This window comes from Lonchura striata, chromosome 3 (genome assembly GCF_050655825.1).
Source record: "Lonchura striata isolate lonStrDom1 chromosome 3, ASM5065582v1, whole genome shotgun sequence".
Lineage (NCBI taxonomy): Eukaryota > Metazoa > Chordata > Aves > Passeriformes > Estrildidae > Lonchura > Lonchura striata.
Window position 1 is genome coordinate 109,197,074 of NC_140705.1, and position 19,029 is coordinate 109,216,102.

The 19,029-nt window shown below is 39.7% G+C and overlaps 1 long non-coding RNA gene across 7 annotated transcripts in view; it reads right to left on the reverse strand.

Moving 5' to 3' along the window:
• LOC110476639 (uncharacterized) overlaps positions 1-19,029 on the reverse strand; it is a 152,416-nt gene continuing 133,387 nt past the window's right edge. For 4 of the 7 annotated variants that reach the window (XR_014954044.1, XR_014954040.1, XR_014954038.1 and 1 more), the window contains one exon: positions 1-19,029. This exon is cut by the window's right edge and continues 12,167 nt beyond it. This is a non-coding gene — a long non-coding RNA (uncharacterized LOC110476639). The other 3 variants (XR_014954041.1, XR_014954039.1, XR_014954042.1) reach the window with 3 other exon arrangements.

Sequence of the window (19,029 nt, forward strand, 5' to 3'; positions counted from 1 at the left end):
GCTGGATTTACAAGAACGTGCCAATATCTGTCACCTACGTTGGACAGTGTGTCCCCAGCCTGAACCAACAGAAAAATGCCAACACTACAGTGAAACATGGAGGGTGTGAAGAAGGAGAAAAAGGACAAGACACACCCAATTTCCTCCATCTTGTCCCCTTTGAACCCCTTATCTAGAATCCTAAAATTTTACTTTTGCACCTGTGCCACACTTAATTATTAATGATATCAAACACTCAGAGCTTGTAATTTATCCTGTAAGATTGAAAACTCTTTTCCATGGACAGAGATCACAGCCAGTGTCTCTGGGGGCTCTGTCCAGGGGTGTTCCTGACCCCTGCCAGGGTCCCAGACCTGCCAGGGCAGCCAGAGGGAAGCCCTGGATTCCCACAAATCCCTTCCTGCTGCTTGTCTTAGATTTATCCCGTGTGAAAGATGGCTCAGAGGAAGGGGCTGCCTCTCTCACTTGCCAGGGAAAGGCAGGGAACAAGGGGAGTGTCTACAGCTAGACAAAATAAACAGCACCCCTAAATGAGAGATGACACTTTGGCAGACAGTCTTGTTTTTTTGGGGGGTTTTTTTTGTTTGTTTTTGTTTTTTTTTTTTTTTCTTTTTGATAGCCACAGCACACAGTAAAAAAAAATAATAATCAGGTCAGGTACCAAAAACTCCATGCAGGATTCTCTGAAGGCAAGAAAAGACACAGGTAGGCAAAGAAGTCAGTAAAAATAGCACTGGATTCATAATAGTTTTACAGACAGGAAGAGTACATAAGAGGAATGGACAAATTTGAGGTAAAATATCCTTAAGTACCATTTACATCGCAGCTCCAAAGAAAAAAATCCATTTCATTCTTGAATTTTCTAGGTGGTTGCCTTGCCATGGAAGCAACTAAGCAAACAAAAAAGAGCTGCAGAGCAAGTCTGTCACTAGTATTTCAGGAGCCTGTACTTTTTATCCAGTTCATCATTATTTTGCTTATTTTCTGCATACATCCTGCTCCCTGAGAGGCTGTCCTGCACCCAGTGGTCATGACCCACCACGGCTGTGTAGCCCTCGGGTTTGTGAGGCACAAATTGTGCTTACTTATGCTTTTTCCACCTATGTAATGGCCCTTTGGCAGAGCTAATATTTGCTTCTTTTCTAAACAGCTGCTGGTTCTGCCTCAAAAATGCCCACTTTTCCTTGTGAATGAAGCACAGTGGAAAACATAAGGCCACAATGGAACAAAGATGCCAGTCTGTAGTTTTGAGGAACTAAAAAAGAAAGAGTTCTAAATGAAGTCAAGCCCTGTACCTGCCTCCCTAAACCAAATACAGAGTAGGGTGCACTTTTCCATGTTACTTGCATCCACAGTTCAAAATGAAAGTTCTCCTTGCTTTTGTGATGTTTGGGAGCAAAGAAGGGGGAACAGTGAAGCAAGTGCCATGCAAGAAATTGAAGCAAGGTTGGAATAAAAGCCAATAAAAAGGGAAAATAGAAACACAGAGAGAGAGGCAGAGACTGCAGGTTCTGTCATAAGAAGGAAAAATGCCTTCTCTTTCAAGATCCTGTGCAAAAATAGACCTTCATCAGAGAGTTTATCAGTGTTATATCAGGAAACTGAAGAATTTACATAGTTTCAAACAAATTTTGAGACGTGGTACTGAACTCTTTTACAATAGTAAAAATTAGAATAAATTAAAACCAATGGAATTATCCCAGACCTGTATGTTCTATATTGTCTAGGACTAAAAGAGGGGATCTTTTGCCATTTCTAATCAGAAATTACTGATTAATAAAAGAAAAAATATTTATGTGAGTAGGCCATTCCTTATGAGGTATATTTTTTGCACAATACTACATGAAAATACAGCAAAACTGTCATGAAAGGACATTTTAGCTCCTTTTCACAAATAAAAGGCATACTTTTCCTTTAAAAAAGGTTTTTTCTTCCAATATGAAATGAAAAAATACAACTCAACAATGCAAAATAAATTTAAGGATGGTTTCTTTTGTATTGCAGTTGAAAATGAATGCTTTTTTAGTATTAAATTTTCATAGAACAAGAAATCTATTTCCTATGAAGTACTAATAAAGGCATCCATATGACTAATCAATCTTATTTGTTTCAATGCCATAATCTTTGACATAAAAAAATGCTGTACTTCCAAAAGCTCTATTTTTTTATGTCCCTTAAGACTAAATCAGCCACAGTGACAGTTTTGGCAGTGTGCTGTGCTATGTGGTTTAATTATGCTGCAAAACTTAATAGAAATTTCATATTTAGCATATGTTTTGGTTGGTCACATTGATTGAACATGATTGAACAGCTCTGTACATAATATAATTAAACTAATTACAAGTTGTGCAGGGAAATCCTTTAAATATCATATTCAGATTTTATGGTCCTTTTGATAGGCATAATATTCTACCTTACTTCTGAATGGGATCCAGTAGTGATACAAAACAGGTTTCCATGCACATTACTGCAATACAACTTAGTTAACTGTATTACTTGATGAAGTTTGGAGAAAATGCTGTTGTCGAATTCCAGACAAATTCTTAGAATAATCCTGAAAAGATGATCAAATTATTTCTGGATTCTGTTCACACTTGACCACTTTTAAACCAAACTAAAATTTTTTCATAAAAATTTCCCATATTTTAGGGAAGAGGTGAACAATTTGCCTGTTGTGATTCTTTAATTTCCAAATGACCCCAAGATTATATATTAAGTGGCACAAGTAAGGTAAAATGAGATTACTTACAGAATACAGCAGATATCACACTGGATTAGAGAAATGTCAGCCTATCTTGCTGTATCACCTCTCACAATTTTAGCAGCACGTTCACAGCTCAGTATAACCCCTGTCTCTGGTTTGGCAATAAATTCTGTCCAACAGGACTTACAAGCCTGGCTGAAGTCTCCATCTTCTGGGTTCTTGTGACGAGGTTTTGTCAGGGGGACTTCATGGGCAGCTTCTGTGAGAAGCTCCCAGAAGATTCTCCCATCTCTGACAGAGCCAAGCCAGGCAGCTCCAAGGTGGAGTCATCTCTGGCCAAGGCCAAGCCCACCAGCATCAGCAGTGGCACCTCTGGGATAACAGATTTTAGAGGCAGGGATGGGGAAACTGCAATTGCAGCCAGACCTTGTGGGATGCCCACACTGGAGCAGGTTCTCCATGGAAGAGGAGCCCATGCTAAAGCAGTTTTGCTGGCAGAATTTGTGACCCCATGAGGGACCCACACTCAAGAAGCTTGAACCATGTGGAAGGGGCAGTTCGTGTAGAACTGCAGCCTGTGGGAAGGAATGATGTTTGGATAAGCTTGTGGAGGACTGTCTCCAATGCGTGGGACCACACACTGGGACAGGGGAAGAGTGTGAGGAGTTCTCTCCCTGAGGAGAAAAGAGCATGAGAGAAAATGTGTGATGAACTGACCGTAGCCTCCATTCCCTGTCCCCCAGGGCACCTGCAGGGGGAGGAGGTAGAGAAAATCAGGAGTAAAATAAAGACCTGGAAGAAGAGAGGAGTGGAAGGAAGGTGTTTTAAGATTTAATTTTATTTTTCATTACCCTTCTCTGATTTGGTTGGCAATAAATTTTCCCCCACTCATCTCTTTTGCCTGTGACAGTAACTGCTTAGTGCTCTCTCTCCCTGCCCTTCTTTCAGCCCACAAGCCTAAAATTTGTATTTTCTTTCCTCTGTCCAGCTGAGGAGGGGAGTGACAGAGCAGCTTTAGTGGGCATGTGGCATCCAGCCAGGGTGATCCCTTCACACACCAGTGAACAGCTCACTGAAGTTTATTTACAATGTTAAAAAATAACTCCACACATGCAGGTCTTTCTGGTGGATATACAGAAGAAAATTAAATGGCATATGAGTTTTTATCTTCCATTTAACTCTGTTTTCTACCGATATTGGAAGTTTCTGTGGTCTGCTGCTAATTCTTTTGACTGCCACTACATAATTACATGCTCAGTCATCTATTATTTAAGATAGATGATTGTCCTCAATGGCTCTTAATGAAATTAAGACACACCCTTCTGGAGGTCTTATTTAGTAATCTCATGATATCTCTGTAATCTTTATTATTCACTCCCCTTGTGTGTCACTCTGATCCAACTGTTCCTGCCAATGCTGACTGCTGTGTGGCAAAACAATGTCACTGCCACTTCCAGTTATGCTGGCAGGAGCTGAGCCAAAGGCTGTGGACCTAATGAGTGTACCAGGAGCAAAATGCAGCTCCACTTCTATTCCCTGGGTGACAGCTATTTTGTAAGAGCAGTCCATACCTGGTTACCTCAGGAAGTGGAGATAAACATGCGTGCATAATTACAGTGTGATCTCCTGCACAGCCAGGGTGGGGAGAGAACTGGAGAGTCATGAGAAGCATGGGAGGATTCACAGGCCAAGTCACTGAACATGTTCTGCTGCTGTGATAGCAGCATCTGTCTTTGCTAGTTAATACTCTTATTTGTAGCAAACAAGAAGGGGCATCAGACTTGTTTCTGCAGGTGTGAAAAGCAATCAAAACCTCCCACTAACTTCAGGGTGAGCACAAGCAGATGCTTTGCGAGGACACAGTGCTGCTGTGTGCTCTTTAGATCAGGCTAGAGCAAGAGTACTGTTAGAAAAACAGACAATAAAGAGAAGCAGAGCACTTAGACTGGGATTAATTTTACCTACTTTTAGCCGTCTAAAGCTTTAGTACCTAACATAGATTAGTCATTTATGCTCCCTCTGCAGAGGGAGGGATGCACTTCAAGAGGCTGATTAATCCTTTCTCCTCCACCAGCAGAATACAGGGGTGTCTAGGATGATGGAATCTCCCATAAACAGGTCACATAAACCCTCTGGATGGCCACCAGCAACAAAGCTACTGAAATCCTTTGGAGATGACACAAAATCTGACTCCAGTTAACAATCACAACATTTTGCTTTCCATTGCCTTTATCTGAGTATATATCAGTCCACTGTAGCCAAGGAATAAATTCATACTCTCAGAGGACCTGGGTAGACTATTTTATGCAAAAAAAAAGTTTAAATCTAAGGTATTGTGAAAATGTATGGGGGCAAGTGAGCGACAATGAGAGTAAGAAACATCTTGCTCTTTTGGCTCTGCATTTCAGGTTTGATCTTTCCTGACAATCTACCTATTGGCACTTGATGCTGTGACAGTACAGGTTTGCCCAATCCTTCTCTCAAGTTGAAATTCTCTCTTTGTAGGGAGAAAACAACAGAAGTGAGTGGCACAGAATCCACATATGACACAGAGAAATTTTTGGGTGCCTATTACATCTTGTGAGATGAAAACTCTGATCAAGCCTAGAAGAATTTGACAAGGATATGTTTGACATGTTCCAACCTCACAATAAATCACATTTACTATGCTAACTTTTACTAAGCAGCACTGAATTTGAACAAGTGTTGCATGAAGGGTATTGAGACAGGCTTAATGCACAAAATTTTATTAGTGAGGTCTGGAGGTGAAGATATATATACCACCTTCAAAGTTACTAAAGGTGTTAAAACAATGGGGATAAAAAGACACAAGCAGGGGGGAAAGCCTAAGGAAAGCTTCTCCCTGTGACCAGCTGGGAGTCATTGCCAGGGAAGCATCCCCCTCTGCAGTCTCCCTATAGCAGCAGGTTATAATAGTGATGGCAGCCTTCTTCATCCCCAGCACTTCACACCTACATCACAACCTCTGGCAGGTCTGATGGGCTGTTCCCATTCGTGATGCTCTTCATGCTGACTCTGGCACACTTAGTTGTGCTGGAGCTCACCTCTAGGGCAGGGGTGGCTCCGTGTGGTGGAAAAGTCTCTCCTCCAACCCATGCTTTCAAAAAAAAGCTCAGAAGCCTTCTGTTCTTCTGTCTCAAGGCAGTTTATTGCAAGTTATCTAAAAGATTTTCTTCTGGGGCTGCTGTGGTTTGCTCACAGCTCAGGCAGAGGCACACACACACCCTGACATCCTCTCTGACCCCGACTGCTTCTTCTCTCCCCGCCCAGGGCTGCTGCTCTCTTTTATATGGTACATTACGTGTTAAATGTTTATAGTTTTTCCCCAATACCTATTACCTATATTAAATGGTGCTTTTCTATCTTTTATATGGTACATTACATGTTACATGTTTACAGTTTTTCCCCAATACTTACTACCTATATTAAATGGTGTCTTTCTACTCTAAACCAATCTGTGAGTGCCAACATCACCAAGAACATGGAGGTAGGAAGAAGAAAGAGGAAGGACAGGGCAGGCCCAAATCCCTCCATCTTAAAACCTCTGACCCCCATGTACAAAACAGAAACCCCCCTGTACAGGACTTAAAACCCCCCTGTACAGCACTCAAAAATCCTTCCCTCTACTTTGTGACAACTTCTACTATAATATCTAAACTTTTGTGACTTCTTGTTCTTCCTGCAAGGCTGGTAAATTGTTCCATGGTTCAAATCCAAAATCACAGCTGTTTCCAGCTGCCTGCCAGGGTCTCAGATGCTTCTGACCTGGACCCGGAACATCCAAAAATGTCTGAGGGACATTTTGAGTTCCACCAAGCTGGACACAGACATTGCACACAGTCTGGCACAAAGCTTAGGTGCAGGTTTTTCATCAGATAATCCTGGCATGTAGGTGACCACTGCCTACTTTGCTATGCTCTAAGCTTTGTGTTTCTGTCATAAAAACTAAAAGTCATAAGATGAGTTGTAGCAAAGGGACAGGAAGGACAATTCTTCATGCCAATGGCACTGCATCCTGTAAGAACTGTCTATATGATCAGTATATGGGCTTGAAGGTATGAGAACATGAGGCCAACCCTATGTGTCCAACAAAATAAAACAAGTGAAAATACTGCCCTTACAGCTCAAAGCCCTGCCACAGGAGCTCACAGTTACAGTGAGCTTTGAGCAAAGGCAGCAAATAGAAAGTGTTCAGCTTCACAGTGATTACAGCACCTAAGGCACTGTGCAAGAGGAAAATGTCTTTTGGCTCTAGATTTCTTTATTTCAGAATTACTTTTCCTTAAAGCAAAAAACCCCGTCCCACTGTGCCAAACACATTGCATTGCACAATTCTGAAAAAATGCTGTAATGTGGCTTACAAAGTTTCCAAACAACAAATGTTTATATTTTATATTAAATTGACAAAGTGTCATATTCTCTTTCCCTTAGTATCAAATTTTAAGTCTATTTTTACAACACTTTTACAACAAACCTAGAAAAATATTTGCCACTTTCACTTCAGCACTTAAAAATCAAATTATTGACCTGGAATCAGCTTTAATGAAATAACCTTTTCTCTTTTATAACGTGAAAACATTATAGTATCTCTTTGAACCATATTCTACACAGCTTTTTGTCTTTTCCACTATGTTTTTCACTTCATGCTTCTCTTTTACCACCTGTATTAAACTTGCACCTTCACATGTAGACATCCTGGATTTTACTGTGATATTATTTTTCTTTTGATGATGTCCTCTTTCTTTCATTCCCTATCTTCTTGTGAAGTTCTCTTTTCCTTCTTTGTTGCACTCTCATTATCTTCTTCTCTTTTGAAACTTGTCCAAGAGAAAACCTGGAATAAAAATTTCAGAAAAGGCTGTCTACATGCTGTCTACATGTGTCATGGATATAGGGATCTTCCAAGACTTTTTAATTTCCATGAGAAATCCAAGCAGGTTGCATACTCCCTTTGAGGACTATGCTCCCCAGTGTAATCCTTTGGCCCACAAGAATAAAAAATAAAGTTCCTCCTTCTCATTCAGTAGAGAGCCGAGGTCACCAGATCCATTGTCTTCCTTTAGAAAATAAATGCCAAAGGTGTGCTCTTCTTCCCTTAAACATTTCAGATTTCCTCCCTAGAATGTCCTAGATAGAAGAGAGAGAGGTGGTTGTTGGTTAGTAGGTAAGAAAATAATGACTGAATCAAATTATTCTGACTTTGAATTGATAATTATGTTCTCGGACACTTCACAGAATGAGAAATTCCACTTTGGTGAAGAAGTTTAAAGTCAATGGCACGGGTTAGACCCTCGATATTTGCACAGATTAGTGACATGTATGCTTTGGCAGTAAAATCCTGTTAACTGAGAGTCAAAAACTGACTCCTGCCTCAGACTCAAGATGACATATTTCTGGAATATCCTTCCTTCCATGTTTCTTCACAAATATTCTGGTCTTTCAACCATGTATTTCTAATTTCTTATGCTGGGCCCTGAGAATGAGGAGAAGACCTTTACTGTGTTTCTACTCCTACAAAAACCACTCAGTCATCATCAGTCAGCTTAACTGGCTGTTAACCACTGTGAATATACAATGCAAATAAAATGTGCCCCTGCTTTTTGACAGGAAAGAATGCTTCCTTTTCAGTCATATATTAAAAAAAAAAAAAAAAAAAAGAAAAAAGAGAGAGATACAGCCTCTGTATTCCTCTGCACTCAGTGACTCAGTGTTTAAAGCTAGTTGTTTGAGATTGTAGACTGTGAACACAGTGATAATATTGCCAATGCTGACTTTGCAAAGTACAACTGTGACCTTTATGAATCAGTCATCCTTGCCTGTAGGAAGAGGCAAAGTAAAACTATGGAGAAACCATCAAGAATTAAGAGAACAGGAGAGTGACAAGTGCCTGAAAGTATACAAGTACCGAACTAAGCAGAATTTTTCTCTCCACTCACAGGAGAAGTCCTGTTCATATGTAAGGTGACTGTTTTATGCTGGCAGTACATAGGTGTATTACATGCCAGAAAATGCAGTGCAAGATGCTTCCTCTTAGTGGACGCTTGGCATGCTGCAGGGTCTGGTACCATGATTTGGGTCGTGGCCATGCTGAGGCCTCAGCATCGGTTTCTGTGATGAGTCTCTGCCCCATGGCAGCAGCTTGCTCAGCCTTTCTCCTCACTCACAGGTATTCTAGGCAAGCAGACTTCACTCCAAGGATCATCACCAGCTGTGCTGGCTCCCCTACTTCTGTAAGGCAAAACCATGAAGATCAGCAGAGGCCAGCCACAGAAATAGTCACTCTGACTAGAAGAGGTTAGAAATTAGCACCTGGTGACAGCTGCAAGAGATGATGGGGAGAAGGAAAGGTGCTAATATGCAGAAAGGATGTCTCCAGGTGATCTGGTGCAGCCAAAAGGGCAGATGTGCTCTTGCCTTCAAGTTTACCCCTGAGCAGCCAAATGAGGCTTTTGCTCAGCCACTGTCACTGTGCTGCATATGCACATGATCCTTCTGCTGGAGATGCCAGCATTCCAAATATCTCATTCCAGTGTGTCATTCCAAATGGCTAGTGCAGGAAACATTTCTGCCTGTTTATGCTTGCAAATTTTTCCTACTCTACTGGGTGTTCAGACAGGCTCACAAAAGCAGCTGTAAATGAATTAGCAGGCAAATTGCTCTGCACACTGGAAGATCAGAAAGAAAATGCAAAGAGAACGATACACATTAATGCTGTATTTGCTGCAAACAAAGAATTGTGTTTTTCTTTTCATGTCCTGAATGAATCTAATAGGGCAAGGCAAAAAAAAAAAAAAAAAAGGAAAAAAAAAAGAGGAAACTAGGAAACAATTTTCTTATGAAAAGGGATAGCACATACCTCTCTTCTGGACCATCTTACATCTCAAAATCAACATAAAATGTCACCTCTTCCAATTGATAGAAAGCTCTTTGAAATGCAAAAGTGGAGACTACAGAAAAGTGGTCACATGGATGACATCCCAATAACATGAGATTTATTTGCATCAAAACAATTGAGGAGCTATTGGTATTCATAAAACATTCACATACCAGATCCTTTATGTTCAGGAAATTTAGAGAAAATTAGAAAAGATTCACAGGAACAAGAACATCCAAAACTGAAGGATTCCTTCACTATAAATAATGATTATGAAAGTATAAAGCTTTTCAATTTTAAGTGTTCTAATTGTGAAATTTCACAAATCTTCTGAAATATTAATAAATGTTTAATTTTCCAGTATATGTGTGAAATAGTTAAATACTGGTTTCCTTTCAGGTAGAATAAACAGGTGTAATTGATTCACTGAATTCTGCTAAAATTGAAAGCTTCTCAGACCATAATTTATTTACAAAGTACTCCTTTGGTTCTTTCATCAGCCCCCTTAAACTGCAAAGATAAGAAAAAATACTAGAAAACATCAGAACACATGGCTATTCCTTCATTCTTTTGAAAAAGAAAACCAAAATAAAACAGTATAAATTCCATCAGATTTCATTAAAAATCAATCGTTTTAATGGTCCAGTATTCATTTCTGCAGAAGAGAGATAAACTAAATATCCTTGGTATCTGCCCAAAGGGAATATTTAGATTATCTAAGCTGTTGCATTAGCAAGGGTTCTATCAGGCAGCCAAACAAGTGGTTTATATTCATAGCGCTCCACACATGTTATCTTGCAGGGTGGTGGGTAAGGCTCTAAACTTTAATGTAGTCATCATTCCACAAGCATAAATGCTGCTGTACAGTCACAACATTTCACAGCACTGCACTTTTCACCTGCAGAGCATCAAATGCATCAGAAGCTGTGCAAGTATTACTTTCATTTCAGAGATGGGAAAAGAGAGGAGCCAGAGACACACAGCAGCTGAGAAGAGAACACAGCCCTGATAACACAAGTCTGGACTTGCAGGATTTAATTTTCAAATTTAACTAAGAAAGCTAAGTGAAAACGTTCTGTGAGAGAAGGGGAAGGAGATGGGGGGAGAAGGATACATCCAGAACACTACTGAGGCTGGCTCCTCTAAGATCAGCTTTATCTCACCCATGGTATGTGTAAAATGGGATGTGTTGAATGCCAACCTGTTTCTTGCTTTGGACCATATTGTGGCATAGAAGAGTGATTCATATTTTCAGCACACTAAGAAAACATATGGTCACATCAGTGTATTTTAATATAGCAACACTGGACAGCTTTTCCCCAGACAACTAAAATCTACCTCCATCATTTTAACTAATTCTCATCACAGGTCCTGGGCTAAGGAGCAGGTCTTTTCCCTAAATAGTCCTCTGCAGCACACACATCCATAACTCTCTAAGCCAGGCTGGGGTTTGCTGTGGACAGTGAACAATATCGAGTGTATTGACATCAGTTCTGTGAGACTTGCAAACCACACAACACTTCAATTTGTTTTATTCAAATACTAATATATGTTTAATGTTAACATCCATTTACTGAGTTTTACAACCACAGATCCACCACAACCACCACTGACATCTCAGCCACAGGTTCTCACCAAATGTGGAGCAAAGACATGCAACATACAAGAGATATCTGTAAATTGAAGCATCCAGTCACATACCCTTGCCATTTGACAGGAATTCTTCTCGTTGGTTTGTTACTAATGAAAATCATTAGAGTGCTGAAGGAGCTGGCAGTGCAAGGTCACTCTCCATCACCTTTAAAGAATTGTGACAGTTGAGGGAGGTGTCTAATTACTGGAAAAGGGCATATATAACAAATTTCTTCCAAAAAGACAGGAAAGAAGATGTTTTTAAGGACAAAAAGAAACATCAGAGTTTATGGATTCATATTTGCTAAAAAACCTCACACCACCACAAATCAAAGCCAAAAACCCCAAAAGACCCACAAACTTATGTACACAAACACTCCAACCTGTCACAGGTTTCGGTTTCATGGATCCTATATCCAACCTTTCTGTTAGAGAAACCAATCTGGTTAACCAGATGGAAAAGCCAGCATCACCACCTGGGTTAGCACACTAATGCCTTTTGGATTAAGCTGGTGGAGGTGCTATATTCCATGCACTGAAAAGCCATGACAGAAATAGTTGCTTCAAACAAATTTGATGGAAGTTTTGTAGACTTCTTTGTACATTTCTTGGTCCACATCACAGGCTCCTTACTCACAACCAAATGTTACTGTCCACAGATGGCTCCAAAAAATGAAACCGATGGTTGTCCATTATTGTGTCACTGTAAATTTCAAATGTATTGATACTTTTAAGTTTGTTGCAAAGTAAATATCCAAAGGACTAAAAAGAAGAGGTCTTTGTATAACCAAATACATCTCAATTTTTAAACACAGGACTATGCCTTTTAAAGTTATGCAAGCAAAATCAGATTTTGCTACAGACAACAATATTAATTATTATACATTTTACTAACATTTTACAAATCTCCTGTTGGACATTTTCATTGTTTGTCCTCTTACCTCTTTAAATTCAAGGATAATCCTACATATTGAGCACTGCAATAAGATGCTGATTAATGTTTTACATGCAGGAAGAGAATAATTCTAGTCCTGTGTGGGCCAGTGTTGTCTGGTTTATGTAGTCAATATCAGATGTTCTCATTAAAAGCAATACTTAAGTCATACAATTTATTGCCCCAGCCATTAGGTATTGGCAGCTAAAACCTCAAATATTTCAGTGACAACTGCAATATAATTTCACAGACAGACCAAAATATATTAATGTATGCATCATTTGGGAAAGCAATCCAGCTACCTCAGAGAGCCTAATATGAAGTTCTGAGGTCAGATGAGGACCCAGAAGGTCATTTGAGGAGACCCTGTATCATCAAAGTTCTTGAACTTTTGACATAGTTCCCATTCAGGACTTTCTAGAAATGGAATGTGAAAAGAATAATTGTGATCCTGTGAAATTCATGAAGAAATAATGAAGATGCTAAAAGTAAGTCCTTTTCTCAGGATAGGTACACAGCAGGATACAGAAATCTGATTTCAGCTTTAGAGTCAGCTGCACTCAAAATGATGTTTTGACTTCCAGATCCTTGCTCTGTGACTTGTGGATATTGCTTGTGAAGTCTAAGGAAGTTAAAGTTGATTTGTAAGAAATATGTCAATAAATACAAAATAAAGCGAGCAATGACCCAATCATGAGTATATATGCAAAGAATGTTAAATAGCTTTTTGACTTTTCTTTTTATACACACAATGTGCATGCAATTTATTTATAGATACACACTGAATATATAAAATCATTAAATATACATACACTATAGGTACATAAAATACATGTATACTCACTAAATAACTCAATAATATTTTAGCAAATATGAAACTGGGACTCAAGTAATTAAAAATCTAGAAGTCAAATATTTTAGAGCTCATGTTGAAGCAGATGTCTGGCTTTCCTCCACATATGGCAATGATGCTGTCTGTGGGGTAGATCAGGTGTCTCAGGGATTAAGAATCTCTCTGCAGCTAACAGCTGAGAAGCTCTGAGGAAAGATTTACATTCCAGTCTTCCCCTGACCTTTAGCATCTGACAGAAAGTTTTTGGAAAGCAATGCTCCACTTTTAGGCAGTAAATTATTCTGAAATGGCAAGCATCATTTGCATCACCTCCTCTTCTCTTCCCTCATTAAAGAGGGTGTCTAATTCTGTTCTGAATGCCCAGCTGCATATCAAGTGTTGAATGGGGCTGGCACAATGGGAGACCTGTGGGATGACATGAGTTCATGAATTGGCAACTGGCTGGCAAAGTAAGCCTATTTTACCTCCCCTGCCCTTCAATTGTGCAGTTAATTTGAATACAGATGGGTATTTAAAACAAAAATAGACATCCCCTTTTAGGGAGCAAAATCCCACTGGTGGTGATGGGAATTAGGTATTGGTCCTTAATGGCCCTCTCAGCTGACAGAGCATTGAATGAGCCCATTTAGCTTTGTGATAAGTCTTAGCATCCACAGATTTGATGGGTCAGTTTACATGAATGCTCTTAGTTTAAAAGTTACGTTTTATTTCCTGTTCATCAGTGCATTTGCTGCACCAAAGAAGCCTCATGCATTTACTAGTTTATGACTCAGTACAAATGGAAATAGAGGTAATTGTGAGAGTGGCTTAACAGGAGACATCTGAGTCTAGGATGGAGTTATGCTCAGAAACCTGCACATCCCTCATTTGCCACAGGGTGGAAACAATCTCAGGAATGCATCTCCATAGCATTGCTGCAACAGTTCAAATGCAGTAGTTGGGTGCCAGATGCTGCACATATGGATGCAGATACAGCAGCTAGCTTCAACAGCTCTGAGCCGAGCACATGATATGGCTTTAAGTAGCTGCCTGAATGTCTCTTTATACCCAAAAAAACACCATGGCTCCTCAGGTTTTTTTTCTAATCTAGTATTTAAATAGTACACTAGTTTTGTAAAATTCCACGTAAAAGATGTTGTTCATAACAAATTAGATGACTGTAAAGAGTCAGTGTACTAATAAAAGGAAGAAGAGCTCAGATCCACAAATGCATTTAAGTACTTCATGCCCCCAGGCACTTGTCTCCCATTACATTTTGAATGGGCAAATTAGGACATAAACTGCTCTTCTGAGCTCAGGCCAGAGGATTTCTCCCTTACATCACTAATTTGGGAAGATTTTCTAATGATCAAAGAAAGATATATCTCTAAAAAGAGACTTTTGATGGTAGAGAGAGGGGAGATAGCATAAGACACATTCCTTTTTTTCCTCTACTGACTTGAATAATTGATTTGAAGACATGCACAGAATGGTCCTGTTCCTCCCAAATAAGGGACTAGTTAAACTCATTTGACTCCAGGCAGTGCTGTGTCTTGCAGTGCAGCAGACTACTCCTGGTAAGCCAAGCAAGCGACCTCTGCACTTTCCATTGTCTAAAAAAATGGAAGATTTCTGTCTCCATGAGATGCCAATCCAATAATGTTGAAATCTCTTAATATTCATATTGGACTAAGAGAATATTTAGATTTGTCTGTCACACCTGGTGCATTCCTACTCCAGCTGAGTCTTTTATCCATAGCTCCAGCTCAGTCTTTTTATCCATAGCTGTCTGTGGGTTCTTCCTGCTTTTCCTTTTACATGACATAGGTGTAAAGCACTTTTATTTTGAGAATTATGTTCCATTTGTATTTTAAAACAGATGGCATTTCCAGTGCAACATCAGGGGGCTTAGTATAGTCAGGATCTTTCTCTGGGAAAACAGCAGCTTAGTACCAAATGAGATGATCTGAAGCCTGTATGAAATATCCTGTGGCTTCAGAACTCCCCCATTTTTGGGGCTGGCTTCAGGGTCACTTTGAAGCATTTTCCCCCAGGGCTAACATCAGCCCAATCCTTGCAGCAGCTGCAGCACAAGAGAGCTCTTTGAGCCAGTGTGAGGGCTGCACACAGCTGGCATGAGAGATGCTGGCTGGCAAACCTTTCTGCCACTTTGCCATTCCCCTCCAGATGTGTCACATCTCTCACTCAGTGCATCTCCACGTGCCCTGCACAGTTTCAGTTTCAGGCACTGTGGTTAATCACTGTCATTTCAGCATCTGGATGCTGGGAAAAGCTGCCGGGCCCTTCTGCACAGACCCGTGGAGCTGTTTGCTTTCCCCTGACCCATAAAGCAAAGAAGAAAAATGGTGACAAGTCATTAACAAGATATTCTGCGTTTCATTTTATGAGTTCCAGCTGTTCCCCAGCAATCACTCCTATAAAACCAGCACTAAAAGCTGACTGCTGTGGGATGTGAGTGCAGACCACATGAGCACCAAGCAGATTTCCAGTTAGGGTAGAGTGGATGGTGCCATGGCACCATGTGTCCTGGGAAAGGGCTGCTGGTGCCCCCTCAGGCTTGGCAGGTAGACAGAAAGCGTGTGGAAGTATTTTATAACAAGGAAGACCCTGACTTTAAGTAACTCAGGTGAATATCTCAGTGCTGCACAAAGCTGTGGCAAGCCCATGACATATGGTAGAGGCTTAGCCAAAGTCTGTCTTTCCTTCATAATGAAAATTAGTGAAAGCATCCTGAGTCCAGCCAAGAGAGGCCAATGAAATAACAGCTAAAATGACAGTAATAATGGAGTCAAAGCTGGCTTCATTCATTTATCTGGGGACTCCCCCTTGAAATCCAATGCTATTATCAAACTAAGCCACTACAAACCCTTTCTGCTAATGCTTGGGAAAATGCCTGACCTGGAAGACTGAATAGCAGACAAGCAATACTCAATGCTCAATGTGTTGCTTGAAGAGATTCTTAAAATAACTTGTAAGACATATCAAGGGCTAGGAGACTATTTAGATCAGAATTTTCTAAGTTTGTAACTCCAAACTGAGAAGTAACTTTAGCGTTTGCTACTGATTCTTAGGAATCTAGCTTGTTTCAAGCCAGAAACACAGCTTGGTAATCTCCATAAACATTCTCATTACATGCCCAAATATCAGCTCTTGCTTCATTCCATCAAAAATTTAATTTCTATGAAGGAAAAGCCAAAAAAGGAAGAAGTCCCCATGGTGGAGAGCAGAGGACCTTCTGCAACATATGCTATCTGAAATGAACACAAAATGGCAGCAGCCTCCAGCAAACACTTAGAAATTTAAAGATGCAACACACAGAAAATTAAGCCATAATTGCTTCCAACAACAGCAGCATAAGCCATAGCTAGTTATCACCTGAACCATCTGCTCCCCCAAGCAGCAGCTCTTAACACAGGCATGAGAATGAAAGATCCTCTCATTTCAGACACGCACTCAGTTCGCATCAGAAAAATTACAGAAAAGTTTCAATTCTCAGTTGCAGAAAAATGGCAACAAAAATCAAGTGTTTTCCTCTGCACTCCAACATACAGGAGATTCAACAGCAGGATTAGCCACAGAAAGTACAAAGATAGAAATTGTATCAGTCGTGAAAGTCTCTGCAGAACAAGCCCAGTCCTGTTTCACACAAATACTGACAAAATTGATAAGCACATTTTCTCCTTACAGTCTGAATTTATAACCTGAAGTGGCTGTTATAATGGAAAAGTAAATGATCCCCTGATACTCAAATCAATCTTGTGACAAATAACCTGAATAATGAGTTACAATTGCAAGAGATGAAATTAAGACAAGAACAGTTAAGTAAGGATCTAAAGGAATGGATAACATTTAGAATGGTATTGGAAACCTAAATTAGACTTTAAAATGTATGCAGAGACAGGAAGAAGGGGAGGAAAATAAGGAACTAGAGCAGAGGCCTCAGATAAAGATGAGCCTTTGATGAGAAGTAATCAGAAGCAATGTCAGATTCGCATTATTTAAGGAAAAATCCCCATTTCAAATGAAATTTTTTATGCAGCTAGGTTTTAGAGCTTGGCACTATAGGAGGATTTCCTTTTACAGTAAGAAATACTCCAAAATGCTTACAAGCTCAAATCAATTTGTTGCAGATGTGATTAGGACTTGTCTCTAAGACCATGCTGCAGCACAAGATGTGGAACCAAGCTAATTACATCTCTTTCACAGTTTGGTGCCTCACACTGATGGATGGTCTTCACTCAACAGCAGTACAACAAAAGGAACGTATTATCCCTATTTTAAAGGAAGAGACCAGAATAGATGATACTTCAAAATCACCTAGAACACTAATGACTAACTGAAGGTTTTTAGTGTAGAGGAAGGGGATATGGATCCTGACATAAGGTGTTGACTACTAAATCAGATTTGAAAAACAAAGAACCAGGAATAAGACATCTTAGTGTTTATCAGTATTGGATTAGGTACTATAACCCTTGTTTTCCATCCATGCTTGGTAAAACTGAGTTTTCCTCAGAGTCCTACCTAAAGCTGGAACATATGAGGATGGAATTTAGCTCAGCTGACTGCATATGTCTACAGTGTGACCATTCCACTGAGTGCTCTTGTACTCCAGCTTTATAATAAATGGGGGAAAATCATCACTCATAGGATGGGATTCAACTTGTGCTAAAGCAAATGTTCAGCTCAGGTGAGAAAACTGATGTTCTCTCATTGCCCACAAAATTAGCCTGGTAGGATTAGCTCAGATGTTAGCACAGACATTAATTCTGCAGATGTCCATGAGATGAGTTCCTCAGGCACTAGAAAATGATAATTAGGCTCTAAACAAAATGCTCTGGTCTACATAGGTATTATGATAACATCATCCTATCCCCTTCCAAGTTCTCCACATGTCTGTTCAGGTAATTTTTATTGTGTCTAATAAAAATACAACTAAGTGCTGGGGAAATACAGCAGGAAAAAAAAAAAAAAGCCATGATCATTCAGACTTTGTAGGATAGGGAGGAAATGAGTTTTTGTAACTATTGATGGTAATACACAGGGCTTGATGACTGTTGTCATCCAGATTCTTCTGGAGGGCACTTTAAATCAATAATGGCAGAAACACTAGCAAGAATCTTAAATAAAAGCTATTTTGCATTGCCAGGGAATTAAGGATGGAATAATAGATCTGCCCTACTTTTTGCCTATTTATGTATTCTTCTACTGTCTAGTTATTTATCTGTTTCTCTAGTATTTGCTGGCTGATGTATTTCCCTATGAAGAGAATTTTTAAGGAATGTCTCAGCTCATCAGTTCACCTTGAGTCTGAGTACCTGTGCTAACTCCTGTGATCCTGTCCTGCAGCCCACATGGTAAGTGAACCACAAGGAGACAAGGTCATTATTGAGAGGTTAAACAATGGGAATGAGCTAAGGGGAAGTTTCAACAGATGGTTTATGTCATGAGACCAGTTATATCTAAATTTTACAAATAGACCATTGCAAAAAAAAAAAAAAAAAAAAAAAAAAATGGTGAGGAAATTCCTCTTTACAACATAATGGAAAACATCAGAGGAAAACCATGACAGAGGCCACTACTGTCCAATTGGGAGATGCACAGTTACCTTTCAGGAAACACTGACTTAGAAGACTTACAATATTTCCTGCAGTATTTAGTTCTGGGTTTGGCTTTGACATCAGCTGGGATTAGATCAGGTCCTTCTATCACAGCCTTGATTATTATGTAGAACCTGAAAGATGTTGGAATAATCAAGCTTTCATATAAGCAAGGGCATATTAAAAGTATTAAATGCATACCTAGAGACACAACTGTATAGCAGCTAACAGGCAGTTACAGATCATTGGCCTTTGAAAATCACAAAGACAATTTTTTTTCATATTGTTATTATTTCAGTGACAGTCTTTAATCCAACCAAAGCCCTATTAACAATAATTAAAGGAGTTTTTATCTTTATTGTATTGTGCTACTTAATTATGGTCATGGCACCTGGAAAGACTGTCCTAGCTGAG